The following is a 27,821-nucleotide window of genomic DNA, read 5'->3' as shown; positions in this document are numbered from 1 at the left end:
AAATTACCGAATTTTGGCTGTTACCAACCGGTATTTGGCTACCTACATCGGGCCCTAAGTGTATTCCAATTAGTATTGGGAATAGATACAGTAGGGGTGAAATTTACTAGGCTGGCTGCAAATGAGCTAAAATTGGAAAAATGCATTTATTTGGGGGGTTGAAATTAATATTCTAACTCCACTAACATTGGTGAAAATGCATATAGTTGAGAGATTAAAACTACTGTCCTAACTCCAACCCTAAAAACATTGGGGGAATGCATATAGGTAGGGTTTACAATTACTATTATATCGCCACACCTAGTAACTATGAGGAAAATGCATATAGTTGGGGTGTCTAATCTATCATTCCAACCCCATCCCAACTAAAATTAGGTAAATTGCATTTAGTTCAAGTGTTAAAATTGTTAGTATAGGTGAATATGATGTCAATGTATACCATGATATATGCAAGCCTGACAATGACAATACCAATAAATGCAATGTCAAGGTATGCCATAATCTATGCACACATAACAATGTCAATACCAGTAGAAACAATGTCAATGTATGCCATAATCTATGCATACATAACAATGTCGATGCCAGTAGAAACATTGTCAATGTACACCATGATCTATGCATGCATAATAATGTCAGTAAACAAAATATCGATGTACTTTATGACAACTGTACGCACAATACTGAGGATGTGAGTGAAAATGATGTCAATGACTGCCCCACTGTTTGTAGGAGTTCTAATGAACTTGTATCATTGCTGTCAGATTCACCCAAGGGACATTTCCGTCAACACCGAATCAGAGATATGTAGTCAGGCAGGAACTGAGATCGCAAGCCACACCTATCGATTGACAGGTCACAGTTGGGTGTCTCACTTATCTCAAAGACAAATGCGTAACCTGGGAAAACTCTGATCGATCCACAGATAGACAGCTGTGCCACAAACAGGTCCAAGGCAATTGCCCACAATAAAACACGTTTGGCCAGAGGCGGGCGTTCCTCAAAAATATCACTAAGCTAGATGCCACATGCCGTTAGGAACACTCAGTCAATCAGGGCACAACATGCACACCACATGTAGTGAGCACACATTCCCCACACCAGACATCTGGATCCATATATACTGTCCCTCAATCGCTCTCCCCGATGTTGAGAGACATCTGTGTCCTTATCAGGTGACCAAACATGTTATTTACCACATAGATGCTTTTTCAAGAATGCAAAATTAGTTTGTTGGCCGAAACTTTGCACGGTAAGATACTTTCTGCTGAAACAACTCTGTTGATACTTTCCTGCCCGCACGTTTAATTAAAACAACTTGTTGCTGTTTTTCCAAACGCCTCTTGTCTTTTAATTTCTTCAAGGTAAACTCATTTCCGAGCAATAAAATGATCATTATAAACCTAGCTTACTTGGGGTGTCAAATTTGCTATTCTAACTTCAAACCAAGTAACATTGGGGAAATGCATTTAATTGGGTGCTAACATTACTATTTCAATTCCAGTTCAAATAACACTGGAGTAAATATAATAGTAAGTAAGGGTTCAGGACTTCCATTTTAATGCTAACCAATGCTTAATTTGTAAAAGATTAAGTGCAGGTGCTCAAAATGTCCGCCGGCGTCACCCACTTCCTCCACTGGCTCCACCCACTCATTCTATTGACTCAACACATCCTCAACTGGCACTGCTGGAAGCCAGATGTAATACCCTGTGATTCCATGATATATATGCAGTCATGTCTTTAAAAAATTAAAATAAATATATTGGGTCATGTCCGTCAAACGTCCAGGTGCATTTGGCTTGCATAGTCATTATATGCACTCTAACACCTCCAAATTCACAGCCCACACACTACCCATAGTGCCAAGCATAGCCCAAATGTCTACTAACAGCTACCTTGTGTAAACCCTAGGTTGTGTACAGTGGCAGGTGGTATTCCTCACAGAGCTAAAGATGGGATAGTGGTGCATGTGTGCCACTGTTATAATAATTGGGTTCCTCTTAAGTGCTTGTGATAGGCACCTTTGAGCAAAAGGGGATAGAGGAACTCCTATTTGACAGAGGCGCAGTGTGCTGTGAATGAGGGAGGGCTGATTGAGTTGCTTGCAGGACAGGAAAGGCAGACCTTCACAAAACCAGCCTCCAAGCCACCATTGGATTGGGGTAACTAACCACTTCCAAACTAATGGCTCAGCCCATCTGTACATATTCATACTCTGTGAAATATACTAGAGGTACTTAGATAATACTTGGAGCTGCATTACATTGTGGAAAATACATATACTAACATGGTCTAATAGTTAAGTTCAGTGTTATTTCTGTTTTGGTACCTGGTTGTGACGTATCTGTAACTCCTTGCTACATGATGCGTCATATTAAAAATATGACGCATCAATCATGACGCAAGGAGTGTGCACTGAGAAGTGACGCATCGCTGCTTTCACGCAGCGATGCGTCATTTCTCATAATTGAGGCCCCACATATCACATTATCGGATAACTGCACACAATACTATGCTGCGGCCTCATCAAGGCAGTTAAAATAAACAACTGGGAACTCAGGTTGTATAGATGAGATCCCTTGTGTCAGTAGCCACATTACTGTGCTAGAATGTAACCAATCTTGCTTTAACAGTTTTTTTGCATATAACGCAAACTCAACCCAAAGGTATAGGAGCGATTTACAAGAGCATCAGTTACATTACTTTTTGGTAGGCACAGGGAGATTAAGTGATTTTGACCAGAATCACATGATGTTAAAATGAAGTCGGCAGCGAAAGAGGGGAGGAACATGGCGGCGGGCTGACGCCGGTCGCGGGAGGCTCCGTGAGCAGCGCGGCGTCTTAACATGGATATGGCAACGTACGAGGCTCTTCACGCTTAGAAGACTCACCCGGTAAGAGATAGGTGTACTGTTGAAGCCCCGGGGGGTCCCCAATCTGATGTGCTCTTTTTTTTTGTCCTTTTCCTGAGTTCCGAGTCCCCAGGCTGAACGCCGGCGCTAGGACCAAGGGAGACTGAATGGCCCGGGAGCCGGAGGTGGAGCTGGGGGCTGGGCCAGAGCTTCACTGCAGCATGTGGGGAAATCGAGCGAGGCTGTTGACGAAGATCAGGACGGCAGTGGTGAGGCTACGTTCTGGCTTCGGTTTTAGTGGTTTGAGCGATCTGAATGGAGGGAGAGGAGTGAGTATTTTGCCGATATTTCCGGATGCTTTAAATCAACAGAGCGTCTTGATTGTTTGGAGGTAAGGACGGCGCCTAAAAGACGTCATTGCGAGTGCATGGCTCTGGTCTCCCCCTATTCTGCAATATCATCTGAAAAAGTGGTGCCGGGCTCAATACCACTGAGGGAGGTAGGAGCATCTGGGGGTCATTCAGCTACAAGAGGAAGAAGGAAAGAAAGCGCTATAGAAGAACCAGTAACTGGGGGATATACTGTAAAGAATAGATACCAGCTTAGGTCCCAGACTCAGGTGGCATTTAAAATCAGGGCCACTCTGAATTCCTCAGAGAATTTAAATAAAGTTGTACCTGCGACCCCCCGCAAAAAGAAGACTACTAAGTCAAGGAGTATTGTGAAAGTAACAACCCAGTTGAAATTTCTGTCCGATCTACTCTGTCTCTGAAATCTTATTTTAAAATGATGGAACAGGCTGTGAGGCTACAAGAAACAGGAACAGTGATAGTTTCAGATATAGCCGCAGCTGTACCTGGTATTCCTTCACAAATTCCTCTCAAAAACCGCCTTTCTCCTTTGGTTGAGGTGCAAGAGGAAGTGGGGACATCTGTAGATTTAGGGAGTTTCGCTGGCTCCTCTAGTCAGCTTTAGGATTTATCGCCAGGGGGTGCCACTGCTATCACTGCCACTCAAGTTTCTACGCAATCATCATCTCAAGTAACCCGTATATCCCCTCAGCTTATGCCTGCTGGTCCCCCTGCCATGCAGACGTTAGTACATGAAAACCCGGAAGCAGTGTCCTCCATAGGAGAGGAGGCTGATAAGGTTCAGCTGGGATCCTTCCTCCAGGCCTTGAGGCGTGACCTGCTCTCCAAATTTGCAATTTCGAACCAGAAGGGGATACAAGACAAATGCGTTGCATTAGAATCTAAGCTTGATGATATATGTGCACGCACCGGCTCGTTGGAACTTGACGTTAAGACTCTCTCAGCCTCAGTTCAGAGGTTGGAAACGCAGGCCTGAAGTAACAACTTGAGGATCCTTAAAAACCCGGAGGGAGTGGAGAAAGGGCACATTAAGGCCTTCATGTGTAAGCTACTAAGGGAGGGTGTTCTGAAAGATCGAGAAGAAATCTATTTAGCAGCAGAGATTCAGAGAGTCCATAGGGATTTGTTTAAACCCCACCCAGACAGGAAAGCTCCTAGGAAAATCTTGGTCAATTTTCAGACATTTTCAGACAGACGCAGTTAAAGAGCTTGAAGGGGGTGACATTACATCATGAGATGGGGGCATATCAAATCCGCTCCGATATAGGTAGTAGAACAGCGCAGAGGCAGTGGGAGCTAGGTTCCAGAATGCCAGAACTTAGGAGTTATGGGGCACAGGTCCAAAATGAAGTTTCCTGCATTACTTAAGGTAATGTGGAATAATAAGATGCATAGTTTCAGCTCTCCAGAAGATGTGGATGCTTTACTACTTCAGATCAGGAGGTAGAAGGAGATAGTCTTGTATGGTCAGACCCCTTAGCTTATGTGTTTTTGGACAGAGGTTATATGAGTGAGTTGTAAAGGGAGTGAAAAATATAGTAAAAAATATAAGCAATATTCAAGAATCGACTATTTCTTAGTTGATCAAAGCTTACTGTCTGACCTTAGATCCATAGCATATCCCTTGTCCCAGTATCAGATCACTCAGTAGTAGAAATGAGACTCAACTTTAAATCCGATGGGTGACGAAGGAGATGGACTTTGGATAGGACTCTGTTATTGGAAGAGAGGGTGAGGATTGATCTTGAGGGGAAAACAGAAGAGGTATTTCGGTTTAATACTGACACATCTAGTGATCACATAGTATGGGAGACCTTCAAGGCATATGCAAGGGGACTTTTGAGTTCCATGATGATTGTTAAAAGCTGTTTGGATAAGGAGCAGATGCGGACAGTTCTAGAAGAATTAAAGAAAAGGAGAGGGAATTGCATCAGGCAGCTCTTACGTCCAGAAGTCTTATGCCACAGCTAGAGAGGGAGATGGTCTCTTTGCAAGCAGGTTTTAAAGCTAGGGTGGATAAAATGATAAAGGACTGATGGGATGCAAGTAAACTGCATCACTTTGCATATGGTAAAAAATCCGGCTCTCTTCTTGCTTGGAAGTCGAGGGTAGACCGAGTCCAGAACAACATAAAGAACTTGGTCCATAGAGGGTCTGGATTACTGCTGCAGAAAGAGGACGAAATAAGGGGAGAGGCTAGATCTTTTCTGTACGATTTCTATAAGGAAGGAATAGAATATAATCCTGAAGCAGTAAAAACATAGTTGAGTAAGAGAGATCTTCCTCATCTGTCTGAGGGGGATAGGGCATACCTAGCTACTAGTATATCTGAGGGGGAGATTAGGAAGCAGCTAAAAAAGATGAGCAAGGGCAAAGCCGCAGGGGCCAGATGGGCTCCCGGTTGAGATACATTTGAGCCTATTGGATAAGGTTGTACCGGTTTTAAAAATTCTCTTTAATAAAATATTCTTAGAGAAAGAAGCTATCCCCCCTCATGGTCAGAGGCAACAGTCTCTCTGATTCTTAAACTGGACAAAGACCCTCAAATAATTGAGCATTATAGGCCGATTTCATCACTCAATTCTGATCTTAAGATCTTCTCTGGCATTCTGGCTACCAGAATGGCAAAAATTATTAAAACTATTATACATGTTGATCAGAAGGGGTTTATACCCCTTAGTATACTTGGAGAAGTGTGGCTCAGGGGTTAGAGGCAGCAGACCCGGAAGCTGAGATTGGTCCTGGACCAGGGTTCAATTCCCCACCTCGGTGGGTCTTGGGCTAAAAATTCCACAGACTCGATAATTCTCGCCCCGGTGCCTCCTCGACTCACGGGTTCACACTCTGCGACTCTGGGCAATAGCTTGCTTAATCTCCACAACGGCCCCTCGCGGCGGGATGCCTGACTTTCACCTTGTGGATACCCTGCTATCTCACAGGGGAATACCAGGAAGGGTTCCCTAAGCAAGCGCCGGGACACCCACTGCGGGTAGCTGTGCGCTATATAAGCTCAACTACATTTACATTTACATTTACATACCAGGAAGGCAGCTCAATGAGCTCACTTTCCAAGCTATAGGAGCCATTGATGTTGAAAATGATAAGGGATTGCCATTGAAACTGGTTGCAATTGATGCCGCTAAGGCTTTCGATCAAGTTAATTGGGAATATCTTTGGGAGACCTTGCGTAGTTTTGGCTTCCCATTGAACTTTATTGAGGCCATTACATCTTTAGATGCGAGCCCACGTGCAAAAGTTTTAGTCAATGGCACCTTATCAGAATGGATCAATATTTCGAGAGGCACTAGGCAGGGCTGTCCCCTGTCCCCCCTATTGTTTAATGTATATATCGGACCTTTTGTTTGTTCCCTTAGAGAAGAACCCTCAATTTTGCCTTTTAGGATTGCAGATTTGGACCTTAAAGTTGCCCTTCATGCAGACGACCTTTTAATGTATACATCTGATCATGTAACAGCTATACCTACATTATATGTTAGCGGAAGAATTTGCAAAGTCTCTGGCTATAAAATCAATAGGGAGAAAACTGAAATAATGAGCTGGAATAGTACAGATGTAATACAGGGGTTGAAGGGTCGGATGAGATATTTAGGTATTCACCTGGCGCAGCAGCTGAATGATACATCTAAAACCAGCTGGGAGAAGGTTTCTAAGGAGGTGGGTTCTATACTGCTACGGTGGGCGAATCTCCCATTAAATATTTACAGGAGGGTGAACCTTATTAAAATGATAATTTTACCGAAGTTAACATTTTTATTTAATTCAATCCCACTTTCCTTTAATGCTAGAGAGCTTGCTTTCCTTCAAGGTAAAATCGGGTCATTCATCTGGGCCACTAGGACTTCGAGGATAGCTTGGAAAAAGCTAAGGAGAGGACTGAAGCTGGGAGGATTAGCTTTACCTGACTTGCTTTCCTATTGTCACACTTTCCATTTCAAGAATGTTAGAATGCTTGCTAATACCATCGATTCTTCATCATTGGGCCGTTTGTTCCGGGCGTTATTGAACGACATTCCACAAGGGCAGGAATCCTTTCTCTATACATTTGGGGATCACAAATTCTTCAAGAAAGTTAGACTCAAGGTGCTATCGGCTGCCCTAAGAAATTGGGGGTATATTAGGAAAACACTGCAAATATCGTATTTTGCACCCAAGGCCCCAATCTGGGACTCCCAGGCACCCCAGACTGTCTACAGGATCAATTGTCGCAACCACTTAGGTCTGCATGCATTAGATTATGGGGAGATCTCCAGGTGGATTAACATTTTATGAGCTGGGACTTAATGCCTAGATTAACTGGAGGGACTCTGACTAAATTTAAGTTTGATCAGTTGCCCACATGGTGGTCATCACAACTATGGGACAATGAAGATTCCAGTATAACCATTGACTCCATTGCTAGAACCAGAATATGGAAACATGAGGTGTCCTTTTGGTACAGGGCATTCATAGAAACAGGGGCTGGGTTGGACACAGAGTTGGCAAAACGTTGGGGTGATATCATCATCGACAATGGAGACGTTCTTCGGAAACTCTGGTGTGACTCTTTTTCTATGTTACAGGCTATGGTCAAACCTTAGGAGGAACCATCTGTACACCATGTACAAGGTGTATTGGACCCCAGGTAAATTATCCAAGATGTCATCAACAGTGTACCATTGCGCCAGATGTAAGTCTCCTGCTGCAGATGACCTTCATATATTCATTAACTGTCCAAAGATCGGCCCCTTCTGGATGGAAGTGTGTGGCTTTCTGGAGGTTGTATTGGGCCTGCAGATTGAAGTAAGTGCCAGGCTAATTTTCTTTGGTCTGTTAGACAATTATGGTTTAAATGCTCCAGCCTTAATGTTTGTGCAATATGTAGTGACTATCGCTAGGCGGGAAATCTGTAGAGTTTGGAAGCTTGAAACACCACCTACCTTTGCAGATTGTTTGAAAAACATCATTATGATAAGTCAATCGGACATGGCATGTGATAATTCTAGTGCTAATGAGATCTGGGGAGCATTGGAGATGTGGAGAGAGAAGTAAAATCGGTAAGATCAGTCCAATGATTATGCCAAGGCTTGTCGGTCCGGTCCTCCCTAACATCAGGTGGTCTTCGAGAATCAATATCGGGAGTGGGACAAGGATACAGCCTTGTCTCTAGGAAGGCTCTGCTACCCCCCAAGCCTTTTCCATCTGGGCGGCTCTCTGCAATGGCCTGAAGGAGGGACACAGAGGTATTCCAACTTGAGCGCTTTTGTCTGTTGGCATATATGAGGACAAAAAAAACCAAATGAAATCGGCAGCTGGAGCTATTACGCCATGCTGGAGGTAAACGTTCTCATATGGGTGTAGCATGTATGGTATGTCCATCATTACCCCTATTGTTCCGGAGATTATCTGCAGCGATCAGAATTCAAGCCATGGGATGCCATAGCCAACCCTCAGCCAAGCTTTTAAGATTTTCTCTGCAATGGGCAATGTCATTTCTGCAGCTGGGCTTAACCAAGTGCCCCTTGAAGAAAACAACAAGCCAGCTTTGATGAAAAGATAGAAACAACTTGCCGGTCTCCACTTACTCTAATACTGCCAACAGGGCACAAAATAAGCAGGCTATTTGCATTTCATCTATACAATGCTTAATACCTGCACTCTTTGCCTTCCACCCTGCCTCATTGTCTTGTATCCACGACAGTGAAACATGATTCCTTACCTCATGCGATATGATCTTATGATGTACCATTACTTCATATAGTGTTACGATTATGAAATCATTACATACTGCCTTTTATTAATCTGAGGCCTGCTACATGACACGCTGCTTGTTTAGTCTCCCTGATGCTGTGGCTGTCCAGTATGGTGGGGCGGGTGAAAACAAAGTGGGGACACTGATAACATTGGTCCAACTCGGGACACTTGACAGTAAACGCCAAGGAGAGACAGGCTAGTAAATATTTGCAAGTGGTCATTGGTAACGCATCAGGGCTACTATGGTTGATGATGGATGGCCCTGTTATGCTTGCTGAGGTAGGGACCAACCCAGACAGGTTTGGCAGTGTGTCTCTCATCCTAATAAGGCCAGAGGACATGGCGTTGAATTAAAAAGGTTTGTGCACTGTTTGGCACACAGCACCAAATCAGCCCAATAAGTGACCCAGAGGTGTTTTTTTGTGGTTCCCACACAAATGAGAAAAATGTTTCCCATTTGTGCATGAAATTGAACAATCTGGCAACAGTGAACACAGGCATGGATGGATTTAACTATGTGTGTGGCATTGGCTCTTCACAGTAAACTGAAGAAACCACTGCAGGATGCACCTCTGCAGCAAGATGAGCAAAACAAGGTTCAGCACAGCTCTAAGGGGAGGGTTTGCGATTTCTGCTCATTGTGAAATATTCTCAGATGCTTTGTTAGCAAATCTAACCTCTTTAAATGGCATCTTTTCTGCAAGCGCCCATTCGTTTATATCCTTCAACCGCAGTGACAGTTGAAACTCCCATGGAGAGCCAAAAAATTGCTATATGCCTTTTCAGAGGACTATTCCCAACATCGCATATATGTATTGAATTTTGCTTTTCCAGAGTTTAGGAATGTGCCTCAAAATGCATTGCTTCACTATAGACTCTACATTTGTCAACATCACTTTTTCAGGATCTTAGTTACTTTTCTGCAGTACATTTCTTTAAGACTGCTTTTAGACTTGACACCCTTATGGTGGTTTTCTCCCAACATTTTGCCGGCCTGTCTACATTTTCTGCACAAATACTTAACACATCGCCTCTTAAGGTAAGCCTGAAAGCTCTGTGCCGGCTACCAGAGCAGGTACACAGGTTAATTTAGGGTGTGTTGTGACTTACCCTGACTAGGATTGTGGTTCTTGCTTGGACAGGGTGCATACCTCTGCCAACCAGAAACTCAATATCTAACATTTCCACTCCCCAATTATATTAAAATCTCAACCTTATGAGTACCACACAAGGAGGAAATCTGTCTGCATATATTCAATGGATCCTCATTGGGATGTGATAGCTACAATGTTATTTATATATATGCAATAGTTTACATCCAGCATTACTAGCCATCGGTTGATCCTGCGCTCATGTAGTTTTTCTCCTAATTCCCTCCAAAGCAGTCTGGTTTTGATGCAATTTTGTTTGATACAGCTTCAGGTTGTAGAAAAAACTGAGGCATGGATTTGCAAATATTTTACGTTAGGTTTGCATTCATTTTTTAGCACAAACTTGAAGCAAAGTGTGGTAAGATTTACAATCCAACACATCAATGCAGTGCTCCATGTGTGTTACATGAGCTTTCCCATGGAACCACCCATTGATTTTGATGAAAATCTTTAGCTACAAAGAATTCTAAACAGTGATTTGCATCAAAACCCTGTGCCTACTCAAGTCAAGTGTAATGAGGAGAAATAATCAATTTCACCTCCCTCTCTCACTTTCAAGTGTGCTGCCTTGTAGAACGCACGTAAAACTCGAGAAGAGCCTTATAGCATAGTTTTTGTTTTAGACAGCTGGGTGGAGACCAAGCACAGGCCTCTAGGGCCTGAAAGAGCTTGCAGCCAGCCCACTCCATCCAATCCTGGTGCTGCTCTCATGTGAGAGAAGTGCCAGGATTGGTAAAATTCTCTACTTCCCTTACAAAATATGAGCAATTAAACAACATTTGTAGATTACCCTATTTATTCCGCCCCCATCAGCTGTCACGAGACCTAAGGGCCAAGATGAGGGACTGGTGCAATTAGCATGCGCAATCTCATCTATATGCAGATTTGTGGTGTAATCAAGTCTTTATGGCTCCTCCAGGGTCCATTTGTAAGGGGCAGTTGGCTGGGTCCATACTGATGAGTGAAGAGGAACTCCAAAGAGCACTTTCCTGGTCTTTTTATGTACGCATCTGATGAAAGCGAAGGTACATGAGGCAGTTTGAAAGGATGTGCTTGATTCTTTGTGAAAGCCAGAGCAAGCATATCTGCCTCACACTGATACTGAAGACAGCTCCACCGTAAAGAGTAAAGTAAAGAGTAAAGAGAGAAAGACAAGATACACTAAGAGATTAAAGAAAAAGATGGAGAAAGAAAGGCCATAGGGTGAGAAAGACAGTGGAAAGAAGAGAACAAATAGGTGAGACACCGGGAAATAGCAAAAAAGGGAGAGAGGGGGAAACATAGAACAAAAGGAGAAAGGGGGAAAAGGAGTGCCTGAACGCAATACCAAAGGGGAGCGGGCCAGAAAGTAGTTGAGCGTGAAGGTGAGACATGAGGCATACAAATAGGTAAAGAGAGGAGAAGAATAGGTAAACTTTGCAAAAGCTAAATGGCATCAAAGTGACCATGCTATACAAAGCTTGTTTCCAAGAGTCACATGCCATTGTGTTTGATAGTCTCATTGTCAGGGAAACTGCAACCTGTTACTATGACAACGTGATTTAAGTATGACAGTCAGAGAAAATAAATTATGTCAAAGCTGTCTGTCTGGCTGCTCTTTTATGTAAGGTGACATGGGAGCTGAGGAGATTCAAGCTGCTGAATTCAGAGCAATACATAGAAGTCATTTCATGGCAGAATTAAATCAGAAATCAGCCGGTGGCACCGTGGTTGTAATTTCAGAGATCCGAAAGCCCAGAGGTGGTTTGCCCACCTCACCGTTACCCATTGCTGACAGCCACCGCCAGTGACCATACCCTCCCCATGCCGGACATCTGCACATGTTACCCAATGTCTACAATGTATCCATGCAAGGTCGAGGCCCACCTGGATTCCTCATCCAATACCTTAATCTATGGCTCCAAAGACAGAGGTACAAATTCCTTATCAAAAAAGGATTGACAAAACATTTTATTGCATTCAATGAGCTGTATAAAAGTTAGACCGATTGCAAATTGAGACAGTCCTCAGACTTATGCCTGTGACTGTGCTCCCGGCTACACTGTTTAATTAAACAAACTGTTCCTATTTTGCCAAAATCCTCCTGTCTCTTGTTTTTTTCAAAGTATTCTATGTTCAAGCAGCATTTTGGCAAGCTGCCCTCAGCACTGTTTGGTACCTCGAACCTGACTGCAGCCAAAGCAATGGGACCCTACCCGGACGATTCAAATTTGCACAACAAAGAATGTGAGCAGATACCACAATCGATTGGAAGTTCTGCTGAATCTGCTGGGTGAAGGTCTATCCTGCAGCAGCAGTCACAAACAGTTAGAGACTACATCAGAAGCGTAGTGAATCATGTGGCATATGGCAAACTAGGGAGAAGTATAAAAAGATAACCTGAGTGCCCTGCCTCTGACAAAAATCTGGCATATTACCTATTTTATATGTCCTAGCTGAGTAATGGCCCATGGTAGTTGCATTTTTCCAATAGTCAGCAGGATAGGAAAGGTGAATATTTATTGTATTTATTGTCAGAGTTGACACCTCACTCTTATTTTTTAGTCTAAAAGGGTTTCTCAGTTCCAACAGTTTCCAACACCTGTTGATATCTGAAAGAAGCGAGAGGTTTTGGCCGCCTGGACCGCTGGGCATAACACAGATGGTACGCCTTTTCTGCTGAAGGTGACACAGTGGGTATGCTTGCATTGCTTGGCATAACACAAATGGTATGCTCACCCCCTGGGTGTGATACAGAGTGTAATTTGGACATTTAGGGAATAAGATTTGGACCTGGGAGATCAGTGTAACCGATGTTTTTCTGAAAGGGGCCTGTGGTTCTCCAGTTATTCCTTTTTTTCTGTGAATTATAGTAAATGTCTTTGTCTTGGAGCTGATATTCAAAGACTATAAGGCTCACTTAGTCCCTTGTACCACACAGAGCTTCCCCTGGTCACAAGACAGCATGTGCTAGGAGTGGGCTAAAAAATTATGTTTTGACAAAGTAATTGTTTTTATCGGTCAGTTTTTTAGGTATTGGGAGCTTGAATCAGTGAGTATGTTACAGATAGTATTGTGAGCCCGTGGGTGTGACACAGGGTGCAATTGTTGATTTAAGATATATGTATGATATTGTGGTGCTGTTAAATTACTGCAAACAGTGTTTTGCCCTAGGTATTGTGTTTTTGTCGATGACCTAATCTTTCATATGAAGATGCTGCTATTTATCACCAACGGTAACTGATGACAGGAGTCAATATCGTTCAGATACTGTTTTTATTTGCAAACTGCACTTTTTCTAAGTTGCAACCCTTCATATGTATTGTTATTTGTGTTTATGAAATGTCCATGTTGACATTTTGATGCATCTGTACATAGCACTGAGCTCGTAGTTACATAATTAGAAGCAGTAAACCCAGTGCATGTTTTCCCCACTATTGAGATCGAAACCAGAGTCCCTAAAATAAAGAAGCTAAGGTATCTTGTTCTCTACAACTACCAAACGTATGATGGAAACACCATTGAAACTAATGCAAACCTGGTTCCCTACACTGGCTAAATACGTAATAAAGTTTGTCAATAATGGCCCGCACACATTAAGGGACATACTTTTCCCTGGCCTGAGGAGGGAATTTTCAACACTAACGTATTTGAACACATGAGAACATACATACAAACCAAATACACAGGTCAAAAGAAAGATATTAGAGGGCCATTTTTAGAGCTATGGGCCATGTTCGAGGAGGCCCAGATCAACAGTTCTGTATTATAGATAGCAAACATGGCACCAGCATCTCTCCCACCATATGCAGATATGGAGGTGTTCTTGCCCCCTCTCCCCACATTGGAATACTCTAATCTGCCAGTTGAAGAAGTAAGTGGGCCCCCACCGAACAACAAGTGGTTAGACCCAGGCATGAGAGACTAGCGGGCCCAAGGTGTCACAGAGGAACCCCAGCCCAGTGCCAGGGCTCTCATTGCACCCAACACATAGAACCCAGCGGTATGGGGAACACGCACCCTCACTGATTTAAGCGAGCACACACAAGAGACAGGGAGGTTTGTAGTGGTTCTAGAGAGTGACAGGGCTAATGGGAGGGAGGTAGGGGGCCCAGTTCCCCCAGATCTGATGACGACAGTGGAGCTACAGATCTTGCCCAGGGAGCAGAGAAAACCACAGAGAGCAAGTTTGAGGGCAAAAACTGACCAAAAAAAACCAATGCATAGCTCAGAGCAAAAGAGGTAACCTTCATAGGATGTAGAAGAAAGGTTTGGGCTAAGGAGGGAAAGAGAAGGAGCTCACACCCAAAAAGCTCAGTGAGAATACAGTCAGTGCACCCCCTACATGAGGAGAGATGGGTAGCACAACGCACTGATCTGGGAAGAGTCAAAGGTAGAATTAGATGAGAGACTTTTGGCTGGGATCCGAGCCTCACCACATTTTCTGTGAAGGAGAAGGGCTGACCCAGAAATCGGGGACCAAGGTAGCCTGGTGCTGACCCAACCAAGACATAGGAAAAAGTAGTTGGCACCTATATGCATGCACGAGGGGAGCAGTGACAAGGAAGTATGCTGCTCCACTCGAATGCACAATATATATAGACTGACACCAAGTGAGACAGTACCCAAAGAGGAAAGCGAGACCAATGCATTGCAATTCTGCCATCTGTTAGCCCTCTGAACTGACGGACAAATCAGTACGGATGACCCTGGCCGAAGGAATAATCTATCGAACCAGAGGACATGGCCATAGTGAAAGACCGCATCCGGGATGGAGGAGATGCCGAGTGGAACTTCCCCTACATGAACGAAAGCCCATTTATGTACTGTGATCTCAAATGAACAAAGAAGGGCTAAGGACAAAGTTTCCGCCATTGCTAGATGGATCAGGAAAATAGATCTCATGCTTTGAGAAGAACACCAAGGGAATAAACCTAGTAATAGATGATGTCAAAAGTCTGCTAAGTAGTTCATCGGAGATCATACTAACAAGGTGAATGCCTGAGCTCGTATCCCAGCAATTATGCAGACAAACACTGACCATGGCTGGCCGCATTTAATTCCTACAGGCACTGAATATGGACCGTCCTGAGGGATATGTTTCCTGACCGCCCTGACATATGAGGGCAAATGGCAGAGACTAAGAAGCCAGGGGAGACAATAACACATTTTTCCGGATATGTTGAGGGAATGATGGGGACAAGTGACAGGACTGCCGTGGGCTGACATGTGCCCAAATGTCAGATTCTTTTACAATATTCTCAAAAAGGGGAACCCATTGAGATTCAAAGCATATTGGATAGCACGGTTGGGTTAGACACCAAGCCCTGGTGGGTGATACAAGCCTATATATTGCATTATCACAAAAAATAAACAAGAGAAGTTTAGAGAAAAACAGGAGCAAGCCCAGAGAGAGACTACTAAATTGTTCAGACACAAATTGAAAATGACCTCCCTTAAGGGGCGCATGTGCAAATGTCACCAGTCTTAAAGGCGGCTCCAACGCGAAATCCCAGAGGGTTTAACCTAGCTATAGGGGCAGAGGCCAGAGAGGTTGGCAGCAACCAGATATTAAGGAATGTTACTATTGCTACAGCATCGGCCATCTGTCAGACAGATACCGGTTGAGGTATACCATGAACGGAGATCAGGGTCAGCCGGCACAAAATCTTAATCCACAAAACCAAGATGAGGGAAGCCTGAATATACCTTATATTCAAATGCAAGGAGGCCAGTCAGCTGTCGCACCTCAACATAAGAGATCAGGTAGTTGAACAAACACATGACAACAGCAACCACAGACAGGGATTGGGGCAACAGCCTTGGCAGGGAGGGGTAACTGGGGAAGTAGTGCCTTCACACAAACACAGAACCCAAAATTGCAGTAAGGGAAAACCCCAGAGTAGGATCCCATCTATTTGCCCATATCCCAAACAATACCTGAGTAAAGCCAAAAGAAGGATCGATAATACAACATTGAGATACAAACTAAGTGGATTAGAGGAGTGGAGTAAATTCGGATCATTAGCAATCTTTGGATTAACCTTGGGAATGGAAGCGAAGGATGTTCTCCTGAAATTTACAGAGGCTAGTTATTATAAGAGGACAAAGTTTAAGACAATAATGGCAGCATTTGAAATTTGGAAAAGTTTTGCTAAAAAAATTGGTCTAGGAAAATATAATTCATACACAAGACTGTTACACAATCCAACCCTCCCACAAGATATCTTTTCGGGATCTATAATTGCAGAGTGGGAAAACAGGGGAATTAGAACTATTGGAGATATAAAGGGGGATCAGGGTGTTCTCCAATTTAAAGATTTACAAGACAGATTCAATTTAGAAACTAGGCAATTTTTCAAATATCTCCAAATTAGAGTTTTCTCCTGAATAAAAAAGGTGGCGATTTGGGATTTAGGCGTAACGCTATTATGGAAATTATTCAAAGGGGGCAGGATTGCACAATCAAAAGATTATATGCTGAACTGATTAAAGTAAAACAAGACGACCACCAAAAATGGAGCGAAAAATGGAAGGATAATCTTAAAATCAGCTCTGAAAGTTTTGGTATCTCCTTAGATAAGGGGAATTCATTACTATGTTCAGCACCATTACAGGCTCAACACTACAAAACACTCTATCATTTGTATTATACACTGGCTAAAATAGCACAATGGGGAGGTTTAGCAGGCATTACGTGCTATAGGTGTGGAAGTTCGGATGCTGATTTGCAACATGTATTTGCTCTATGCCCCCGTCTAGATTTATTTAAAAAAGAAATTGAATGTTTTATAAACAAAATTTTAGAAAGCAAAATTGTATTAACCCCTGGAACTATTCTACTAGGAGTCAATGTTGAGGATGTACGGCCTTTTTGTGGGAGGGAATTTTTGTTTGTCGCTATGTCTATTATGAGATTATGTATAGCCTCTGCATGGATAGATCCTGTACCGCCTACCTTTCACAAATGCTTGGCTAAGTTACTAATAACACATAAAGTGGAGAAAGAGATATATGCAAGGAAGGGAAAAAGAGGAAGGAAGTTAGGTAAGATAATATGGGATCCCATAACACGATGGAAGGAGGAATAATTGTATGAAATATAGGCTTGCCTAAAGATAAGGAAATAATAATTCGGTGTAATTACAATATCAATGTTACACAACATGAAAGTACACTATGCCCCAATTTATGCTATTTTTGTGTTCTAATTTGCTTGTTGTAACATCTACCTCGCCTGTTGATGATTTATTGATTGTTTTTTTTTAGTTTGGTCTTTGAATGTTTTGTATATACTTTTTCCCTCGTTCTTTCTGTATTAATGAAGCCGTGCCTTGTATATAACTGCAAAATACTTTAATAAAAAAAAAAAAAAATAAAAAAAAAAAAAGAGATACAAACTAATACTTGCATCTGTGGGTCAGGGCTATATATGTTTTGCTGATTGAGTATCCTCACTAAAGTTTGCCATTAAGAATGCCTGTGGGTGCCAAGGCCCCATTCTGCTGTGGGGCTGTTCCCAGACCAAGTACTTACAAAGCAGGCACTCAGGTGCCTGCATCCAAAGTCAATGGGATGGGTTCCAATAGCCAGGTTAAAAGGTCCCCATTCTCGGGCATTCGACCCCAGACCCATGTTTTCTCAGTGGCGCATAGTTCCAACAGTGCCCCCAAAAACTAATAGCCTCCGGCCAGGTGTAGGCCCCCTTTTAGTTTTAAAACTAAGCTGTCTTAAATTGGTGGGATTCAGGATTCCTGTACGCCTGGGATAGTGAAGATCCCACAACCTCCACAGCACACACACAAGTGTCGAGAAATTGTGTGGTGTCCGCATGGCACCGAACTGGTTGAGATGTTCATCAGGTTAACCAGACATCCCGGAGTTGCAAGGTAGTACCAGTCGAGTCATCAATCCCTAAGAAAAGTTCAGCAAGGATTCTTGGCCTTAGCCAGGGACTACCCCATTCTTATGATCTCAGCGATTTTTCTGTTATTTCCTTTGGGTTTTTCGAATAGCCGAAGTCTGGTCACCGTGCCATAACCCTAGCATGCCCGCTAGTTGGCAGTCCCTAGCCACAAGCCAGGAACCACCAATCCAAACATAACTAAGGAGACGTGGTTCGAGGAAGTGGGTTTGGCTGGGAGAGGGGAGTCCACAAAGTGCATCACAGATCCAGGTGAGAGTAGAATGCAGACTGCGCTCTGCCCTGTATCCGGCCTTGCAACTGACCAATGCACCAGGCTGCACATACACCATCCGGAGAAAGTAGTACGCCCGACCTCGGACACCACTAAACAGTATGTTTAGGGGTACATGGAAGCCACGAAATGACTTTCTGACCCCCTCTACCTCATGGGAAGTGAAATAGCAAATCAAACAAGATCTAGGGAAGCACCCAAAACCCAACAAAAGTAGTCAAAATTGCCCAAAAAGAAAATCCTCTAGAGAAAGGCTGGAACTAAGATATCTTGTGTTAGAGAGGGGCACATTGCATGCTTCATGTAGAGACACACATGATCTCGGGGCATGTTTCGAACACAAACAAAACTTAATAGGGACATGCCCCTTCCTTGTACAGCTATGAAGGCTCATAAAATAGATTAATGTGCATGACTACCCATAAACCACTTTTTAACATTTAGCCACCCAAAAGATACAAAACTAGAACCTTCCAGTGCACCAAGCAAGAACAAGTTGTGTAAATGCTGGGTGGAGAACACACCACGAGGGAGAAAAAAGAACCCCCATAGAAACAATCATTCACAACAGTGCACATGCAATGTTTTCCTGAATTACCAAATAAGCCAAGGTTTTATTCATCAGGTCTGCAATCATGGCCCCAATTGCACCACCACTCAGCAATCATGTCATCACCCCAACGTGGTTCTAAAGTGTGTGAATCAAACTTACAAACTGTACTCTGAACTTTCTGATTGAACTGTTGAACAAAGACACCTGATACCAAGAGGACCGCCAATATCTCCCCATGATCTATATCAAACACCTGCAATGTTCAATTACAAGTTATGTATATTTGCACTTCCATGTTTCCTCTGTCTAATTTGGATGCTGCCACATCTATTCCCCGCTAATAAGCCACCTGGTCAAATGGAGTCTGTTCAGAAAACACGCTTGACTAGGGATCTCTTCCATGTCACTTATAATTACACCAACTCAAACACTAGCGTTCACTAGCATTCCATATTCACTTTATAGAGCCCTTTTACGCAACACATTGGGCCATATGTATCAACACTTTTCTCCATAGACACAGAATGGGCAAAACCCTTTGATACATCTGGCTCATGGTATCAACGAATGACCGCCATGGGTTCTAAGACATTAGCCAGGTAATGTTATGTCTGTTCGCTAATACCGCATGCAGTAGGCACAGATAGAATTTGCTTGTCCCAAGAGGTAGCCCCAGAAAAAGCAAAATGCCTTCTCCACTTATACCTATGCAAAATCAAGGTCAAAATTGGGCGGTGGCAGTGCCTAAATACACCCGCTGTGCCTGTGGTCATTTATATGCATTTTAATCATTTATAACAAATCGATATTAGCGCTTTTTACTGTGTGATTTTCTTGTTGCTAATCCTTTTTAATTATGCAGGATCACCGGCGAGGGTGTTTTTGACTCACCCGGTCTCTTTAGGAGGCTCTCCTGCCCCATTGCACCCCGGCTGCTGTGCCGGTCGTGTGGAGGGGGTGGCCATCTTGAGAGTAGTCCTTCTCCCCAGCTGAACTGGTGGCAGCGTTCTAGCTGGGGGAGAGAGGACTTGGTATAAACTTAGGGTAGCTTCCAGTCTTGGCGGCGAAATTGGGCGGTGGCAGTGCCTAAATACACCCGCTGTGCCTGTGGTCATTTATATGCATTTTAATCATTTATAACAAATCGATATTAGCGCTTTTTACTGTGTGATTTTCTTGTTGCTAATCCTTTTTAATTATGCAGGATCACCGGTGAGGGTGTTTTTGACTCACCCGGTCTCTTTAGGAGGCTCTCCTGCCCCATTGCACCCCGGCTGCTGTGCTGGTCGTGTGGAGGGGGTGGCCATCTTGAGAGTAGTCCTTCTCCCCAGCTGAACTGGTGGCAGCGTTCTAGCTGGGGGAGAGAGGACTTGGTATAAATTTAGGGCTAGCTTCCAGTCTTGGCGGCGAAATTGGGCGGTGGCAGTGCCTAAATACACCCGCTGTGCCTGTGGTCATTTATATGCTTTTTAATCATTTATAACAAATCGATATTAGCGCTTTTTACTGTGTGATTTTCTTGTTGCTAATCCTTTTTAATTATGCAGGATCACCGGCGAGGGTGTTTTTGACTCACCCGGTCTCTTTAGGAGGCTCTCCTGCCCCATTGCACCCCGGCTGCTGTGCCGGTCGTGTGGAGGGGGCGGCCATCTTGAGAGTAGTCCTTCTCCCCAGCTGAACTGGTGGCAGCGTTCTAGCTGGGGGAGAGAGGACTTGGTACACAATCAGCATGCCACTTACAGCGCGCAGCGGTCGTGCATGGCGGGCGCGCGTTAGGCGCGCCGAAGGCAAGCCAAAGGTTAGCCTGTCTGCGCCTGTCCGCGCCTTGGCCACGACGGACGCAGGACGGTCTGCCTTTCGGGTGGTATGCCCGGAGAAAGTAGTGAGGGCCTATACTCGTGAGAGGCTGCTAGAGTTCCGCCCGCGGGCCGGGAGGGGAGCAGGATGTATTAAGGTTGATCCCGTCAGACTTAATTCATGTTCTGCTTGTGGCTTTTACTGCTGCACTAAGCGATGCACTCCATCAGGACATGTGTTGGCTCAGGATTCTATTTCCGCTGCCCTAATCAATGCGCGCTCAATGAGTAAACATACGGCAGAGATCTTTATGTTACTTTAAGATGGCACATTGGACATGTTGTTCATAACCGAAACCTGGCTGAATAGCTCGTGTGCCCCTGACATTAAGCTGGCAATACCCAGAGGGTTTAAAATCAGGAGGAGAGACAGAGCCAAAGGAAGGGGTGGCGGATTGGCCATTATCTTTAAGGAAGCCTGGGGCCTCAACATTGAAATCTCTGATGAGATTGATGAGGGGGAAATTGTGAATTTTTCTTTGGTTATATAACCACATTTTACTTCGGGGGGGGGTCCCTTATTTATCGTCCTCCTGGCCCAACTGGACCTTTTCTTAAAGCCTTCTTGGAAATTGTGGTTCCCCGGGCAGTGAGATCTTCCCGTTTCCTACTGTTGGGGGATTTGAACATCCATGTTGATCATCCTGAACTCCACGATAGTAAAGCTCTACTTGACTTTTTGGAACTAGCCTCTCTTACCCAATGGATCTCCTCCCCCACTCATTTGGGTGGGCATACCTTGGATGTCATATGCTCTAATTTTCCTTTGAGTGTGGAGACCCCTCAAATTCTGACATGGACTGATCACTGTCTGATTAGATTTTCGTGGTCGGCCGTGAAAGATATGCCTAGGCCTAGTAAGAACATGTGGCCCCAGAAAATCAATACAGGCAATTTAGCTATTTGGTTAGATCAAAATAGGCCTACTCTGGGTTTTGACTTAGATTCTGCTCTTCAATTATTTGATGTATGGGTGGGGGCCGGCATGTCCGCCTCCTCGAATGGGTCTAATTTGAACAGAGGCAGGGCGACTCCTTCGCAACCTTGGTACTCTGTTCAATTACGTACTCTTAAGTTGGCTTGTAAAAAATTAGAGCGAGGGTGGCGAGTCGCGTACTGTCCACATGCTAAGGAGGCATATCGCATGGCACAGCGAGATTATTATGTTAGTATTAAACGGGCCAAATCTGATTACTTTGCCAATAGAATAGAGAAGGCCAATAACAATAGCAGGGAAATCTTTTCCATTGTTAAGTCTTTTCTTTCCCCTTGTGCGGAACAAGTGTCAGTGAAGCCTTCTACGGAGTGGTGTGAGGTTCTTTCCTCTTTTTTCCTGAATAAAATTGCCACAATCCAGCAGAGTCTTAAAGAAATTGAGGGTGGGATTAATAATGCTGAGAATGCTTTACAAAAAAATCCTCCCACACATTTGATGGAGACATTCACTACCCCTTCAGTTGAAGACACTCTGGGAGCGATTAAGTCACTGAGATCTGGTGCTCCCGGGGATATCTGCCCTGCTCGTGTGTTGGCAGCAGTGGCAGAATCTGTGGCGAAGGAAATTACGCAAATAATGGATCTGTCCTTTCAAACATCCAAGGTTCCCGATGAATGGAAACAAGCAAAGCTGCTTCCCCTGCTGAAAAAAGTGGGTGCTGATCCAACTACACCGGGCAACTATCGCCCTATTTCCCTGCCGCCAGCAATGGCAAAAGTTGGAGAGAAACTTGCGTTTCGCCAGTTGAACGCCTTTGTTGAGTCCTCAGAGGCCCTTCACCCTGCCCAGTCGGGCTTTCGTGCAGCCCATAGCATGGAGATAGCCCTTGTTGAGATCTCAGAGGCCATCAGAGAGTGTTTGGACAGTGGCGGCAGAGCGGCGCTAATATTATTGGACCTCTCCGCCGCGTTTGATACTGTCCCGCACTCTCTTCTTCTGGCACGTCTGGCTGAGATAGGTGTGGTGGGTCCGGCATTGAAATGGGTAGGATCCTTTTTGTCTGATAGATCTCAGCAGGTTTGGCTTCCTCAATTCTCTTCTTTGGCCAAACCACTCACGACAGGGGTACCCCAGGGATCCACGCTGAGCCCCCTGCTTTTTAATGTATATCTCACTCCACTTATAATGTTGGCGGAACAGCTTGGGGCCAAAATTATGGCGTATGCGGATGATACGCAATTATTATTTACCTGGCCCGATGCTGCCCTTGGCACGGAGGTCATTCGCTCTTGCTTGTCTTCAGTTTTCAGATGGTTAGCGGCAGCGCAACTGAAGTGTAACGAAGATAAAACTGAAATCCTGCTATATGGGCAGTTCCCCCCAAACTTTAGAGAACTCCTGTGGCCTGCGGATTTTCCCCAACCTTGCTCAGTGAACATCCCTGCAAAGAACCTAGGTGTATGGTTTGGGGAGGATCTGAGGTTCGAAGCACATATAAAGAAACTTACGGGCATGTGCTTTGGGTCTCTTAAGGCTATGAGGAAGTTCTTTCCGTATCTTCCTTCCGCAGCTAGAGAGTCCGTCGCGAGAGCTCTTATACTCTCACGGCTTGACTATGCCAATTCTCTCTTCAGTGGGATTCCAGCTTTTTTGGTTTCCCGTTTGCAGGTCATTCAAAACGCTACAGCGAGACTAATTTGTAATGTGCCTAGCAGGGAAAGCGCTAGAAGCCATTTGAAGCAATTACACTGGCTACCAGTCTCTCAACGAATCACTTTTAAAATATTGACATTGGCATTTAAGGCAGTTAATGAGCTGGGGCCTTCGTATCTGAAGAAAAGATTTAGACGCTATGTCCCCAACCGTGCTCTTCGATCGGCTGATCAGAGTCTGCTGAAGGTTCCGCGCTTTCAGCGGGTACGACTTGGTGGTCGGTCTATCGGCGTTCTTGCCGCGTCCGCCTGGAATACTTTACCACTTTCTTTGAGATCTATCCAGAATTTTGTCCCTTTCAAGAAGGCCCTGAAAACCCATCTTTTTAGGTTTGCTTATTAGTTAAACTCTCAATCTCTTTTATCTGACCACATGCCTGTTTTTTCCTACCGCGCCAGGACATTCTGGTAGTAACGGAGCGCGTTATAAAACAGCTAAAAATAAAAAATAAAATTAAATTAAAAATAAAAATCCAGCCCAACAAAGTATAACCCCACAGAGTAGTAATTATTCTGACCCATTATGAGAACAACCCAACGGCCCAATACCTTTTCATGGAGGCAAATGGTATTCAAATTGAGTTAGACAGGATGCACAAAGGGCCCCATATAGGAGGATAAAGTTTGGCCCTGGCACTTCCCAGAGAAGATATACTTGGAGGTAAAAAAAAACCCTAACTCAATGTACAAACACATCCGCTCCTGCCTCCATTTGTGGTCCAAGGGTGACCCTTAGCGTATCTGGAGCAGTCTTTTTTAAAAACAAGTGGACCCCCGACATGGAGCTCATGGGTCGGACTACCCAACTCGATGATGATGATATCCGATTTATTATGCGCTACTAAGCCCAAAGGGCGTCAAGGCGCCTAATCCAAATATATCGAAATCCCCAAAGCAAGCTTAATGGTAGGCTTTAGTGAAACACCACGTTTTTAATGCTTTTCTAAAAAGGGACATTGATGGTTGTGCCTTAATATCGCCAGGAAGGGCATTCCACAATCGAGGGGCCACGATAGCAAAAGCCCTACCGCCCCATCTGGATCTTTTAATGTGCGGGATACATAAAAGATTCAGGGTGGAGGAGCGCAAGCACCTGACTGGAAGATAGCACGTTAGCAAGGAGCCCAACGCGTCAGAGGGATTTATCCAAAGTGCTCCAAAAGTCAGACATAGAATTTTGAAAACAATTCTGTGCTGAATCGGGAGCCAGTGAAGGTTCTTCCTAGCTAATGTGGCAGAAAAGGACATGGGAACATCCAACACAAACCTCGCCGCAGCGTTCTGCACGCTCTGAAGGTGTCGAATAAGGCCCTTATTGATTTCTGCATACAAAGCGTTGCAGTAATTCAGCCGAGAGGACACCAACGCGACTACAGTCTGCTTACGTGCCTGGGGGGAAAGATAATGAGCGATTCTCCTCAGAATCCTAATAACTCCCCAACAGGTAGCCACAGTTCTATTTACCTGCAGGTTCATAGTCAGCGAGGTGTCGAAAATAACACCAAGGTTCCTGGTGGAGGTCGATGGAATAGGACAGTTTCCCAATGATGGAGGCCACCACTCATTGGACCAGACATCCTGGTCCTTGCCAAAGATCAGCACCGCAGTTTTATCACCATTCAGTTTCAGGGAATTTTTAATCATCCCTTCTGCAACTACTAGCATGCAGTTCCTGAAACTGGATGCAGCGGTGCTGTCCGAGTGAGCCAGGGAGACCATGATCTGTGTATCATCAGCATATGATACAACCTCCATCCCTTGCGATTTTACTAACCTAGCAAGTGGGGCCACATAGATGTTGAACAGGGTCGGACTTAATGCCGACCCTTGAGGGACCCCACATTGCAACGGTTTGGCAGGGGAGAGGAACTCTCCAAGCTTGACCCTCTCCTTCCTGAGTTCTAGAAAGGAGGACAGCAGGCTCAAAGCTGAGCCCTCTAACCCTATCTCCCTCAGACGAGCTGTTAAAGTCGAGGGAGACAGGGTGTCAAAGGCTGCCGTCAGATCTAAGAGGACAAGCAGGGTAGACTGTCCTTGATCAACCTTAATTCGAATATTATTCATCACCACAGTAAGTGCTGATTCCGTACTATGTGATTTCCTGAACCCATGTTGGGACTGGTCCAGGTAACCAGAGGAATCAAGAAAAGCAGTGAGATGTGAGTTAAGGTGAGATTCCAGCAACTTAGCAGGGGCTGGGAGCAGGGAGATAGGTCTAACATTTTTAAGGTTTTCTGGGTCCAAGGTAGGCTTTTTAAGAAGGGGCTTAACAATAGCCTTTTTCCAGGTTGCCGGGAAAACCCCCTGATGGATGGCACCATTCATTACCTCCAATAAGGGTGGTAGCAGGGAGTCCCTACAGTCCTTCAGAACTTTTAAAGGACAGGGGTCCAACGGGGAACCTCATTTTGTTTTGTTTAGCAGCAGGTCAAGGTCTTCAATGGTAAGAGGGGGAAAGACTGCCAGGGTCTTAACCAAATTGCTGGACCAGGGGTCTATACTATCTTGAATCACTCTGGGATTAACAACAAGGGTCTTTCTCTGTGCTTCTAGTGTGAGATAAATATCCACAATCTTAGAGTGGAAGAACTCCGAGATCCTGTCGCAAAGCTCTTGCGATCCTACAACCGGATCCGGTTCTTGTAAGGAGCACAGAGAATCGACAATCTTGAAGAGTTCCCTAGGTGAAGTAAGAGACACCGTGCGTTTGGAAAAGAATTCCTGTTTTTCCTTGATAATCCTAGCTTTATACTCTCCCTAGCTATCGGACAGCCCCCAGGTTTTCCGCCATTTCCTCTCTTGCCTTCTACACTTTTGCCTCAAGAGTCTCAAAGACTCTGTAAACCAAGGGGCAGAGGGTTTAGCCCTTGCCGAATAGCGAAGGGATGCCGGGGCTAGAATATCCACTGCTCTAGCAATAGAATTGTTAAGTTCCTGTGCAGCAGCGCCGGCATCTCTGGTGGCCAGAAGAGTCATGGATCCTATAAGGGGGGCAAGAGCCTCATTGGTGATATTTCTAAGGCACCTCTTAGGGAGTCTATTAGCGGAGACCTGTAAGGTCGGAGGACCTGAAGGGAAAGTCAGTTCTAAGGGCACGGCCAGATGATCTGACCAAGCCAATGATATGGGGGGGCCCGAGGAAAGCCTAGGGTCATTGGAAAACACCCCGTCAAGGATATGCCCTGCCAAATGGGTGGGACTGTTTACCAACTGAAAAAGACCACATGCCGCGAGAGGGTCCGTCAACGAAAGGGTATCTTTCGAACTCTGGTCATCTAGATGGAAATTTAGATCCCCTTGAATAGTGAAGTGAGATTTACCAAAGTAAGGCTCCAGAATTCTGAACAGATCATGGCTGAAATTGGACCTAGGGCTGGGGGGTCTATAAATAAGAAGACCCGTAAAAGAGACCAAAGGAGAGGCTAAGATACAAAAGTGCAGTGCCTGGAAGGAGTCAGAGGGCTCGGAGAGGGCCTTTATACGACAGACAAAGCAGGATTTATAGAGGATCGCCAGTCCTCCCCCTCTACGTTTTACTCTGTCGAATCTATGTAGCGCATAGCCTTCCGGGATTGCATTCAGAAGGTCCGGACCTGACGAATCAGAGGCCCAAGTTTCAGTTACAAAGACCCACGATGGGTTCCTAGCTAGCACGCAGTCATGGAAAGCAATGTTGCTCTTAATGAGCGATCGAGAGTTGATTAAGAAGCCTCTTTCCGAGTTGAGAGGGACCTCATCAATGAGGGGGGCTTGTATACTATCAATGCCCGTAATGGGAAGGGAGTCGCTAGAACACACACGGCAAGTAGAGAGATTTAACAGAATCTCAGGGGTGGATTTGTGGTGACAAGATAAGGGAGAGGGTTTCAGGGCCGTCAGTTCAGCAAGCGAATAAGAAAGAGGTACCTGAGGGACTGCGAATGTAACATCATCTCCCCGGCCAGGCGCGTCCTCAGCGCGGACGGGCGCAGACGGGCAGAACTCTGGCATAACTCCGGCAGAAATCCGGCAATCCCGCTGCGCGATTTCCGCTGCGCGTCAATGTGACCTGCTTAAGTACCCGCCTAGCGTCCTGGTGCCTACTAGACCGTCGCCGCGTGTGAAATGCGCCGCCGGGCGTACCTTTACCCCCCCCAATATGGCCGCCGTGAAGCAACTCACTCGGAGTATCAGGAAAAGGAACCCGCCAAACAGCGGTGGTTGCACAATTATGCTGCGGGTGAGTGGGCAGTACAAATTACAATATTTTTTTAAAGGGGGCAAAGGCAAAATAAAGCTGATACAAAGTTAATTGCATCTCGCAGAGGAGGGCTGAATAAAAGCATAGAAACCCCATGTCAGGAAATCTGGGATACGGAGGTGGGTGGATACACTTGGATAGAAGGGAAGGGGCAACCCCTAATTGTACAGATATTTACACTATATTTGTTATGTTTCAAAAGTAAAGGAATGCTTCCA

The sequence above is a fragment of the Lissotriton helveticus genome, chromosome 2_1 (assembly GCF_964261635.1).
Source record: "Lissotriton helveticus chromosome 2_1, aLisHel1.1, whole genome shotgun sequence".
Taxonomy (NCBI): domain Eukaryota; kingdom Metazoa; phylum Chordata; class Amphibia; order Caudata; family Salamandridae; genus Lissotriton; species Lissotriton helveticus.
Note: the sequence above shows the minus strand (reverse complement) of the source record.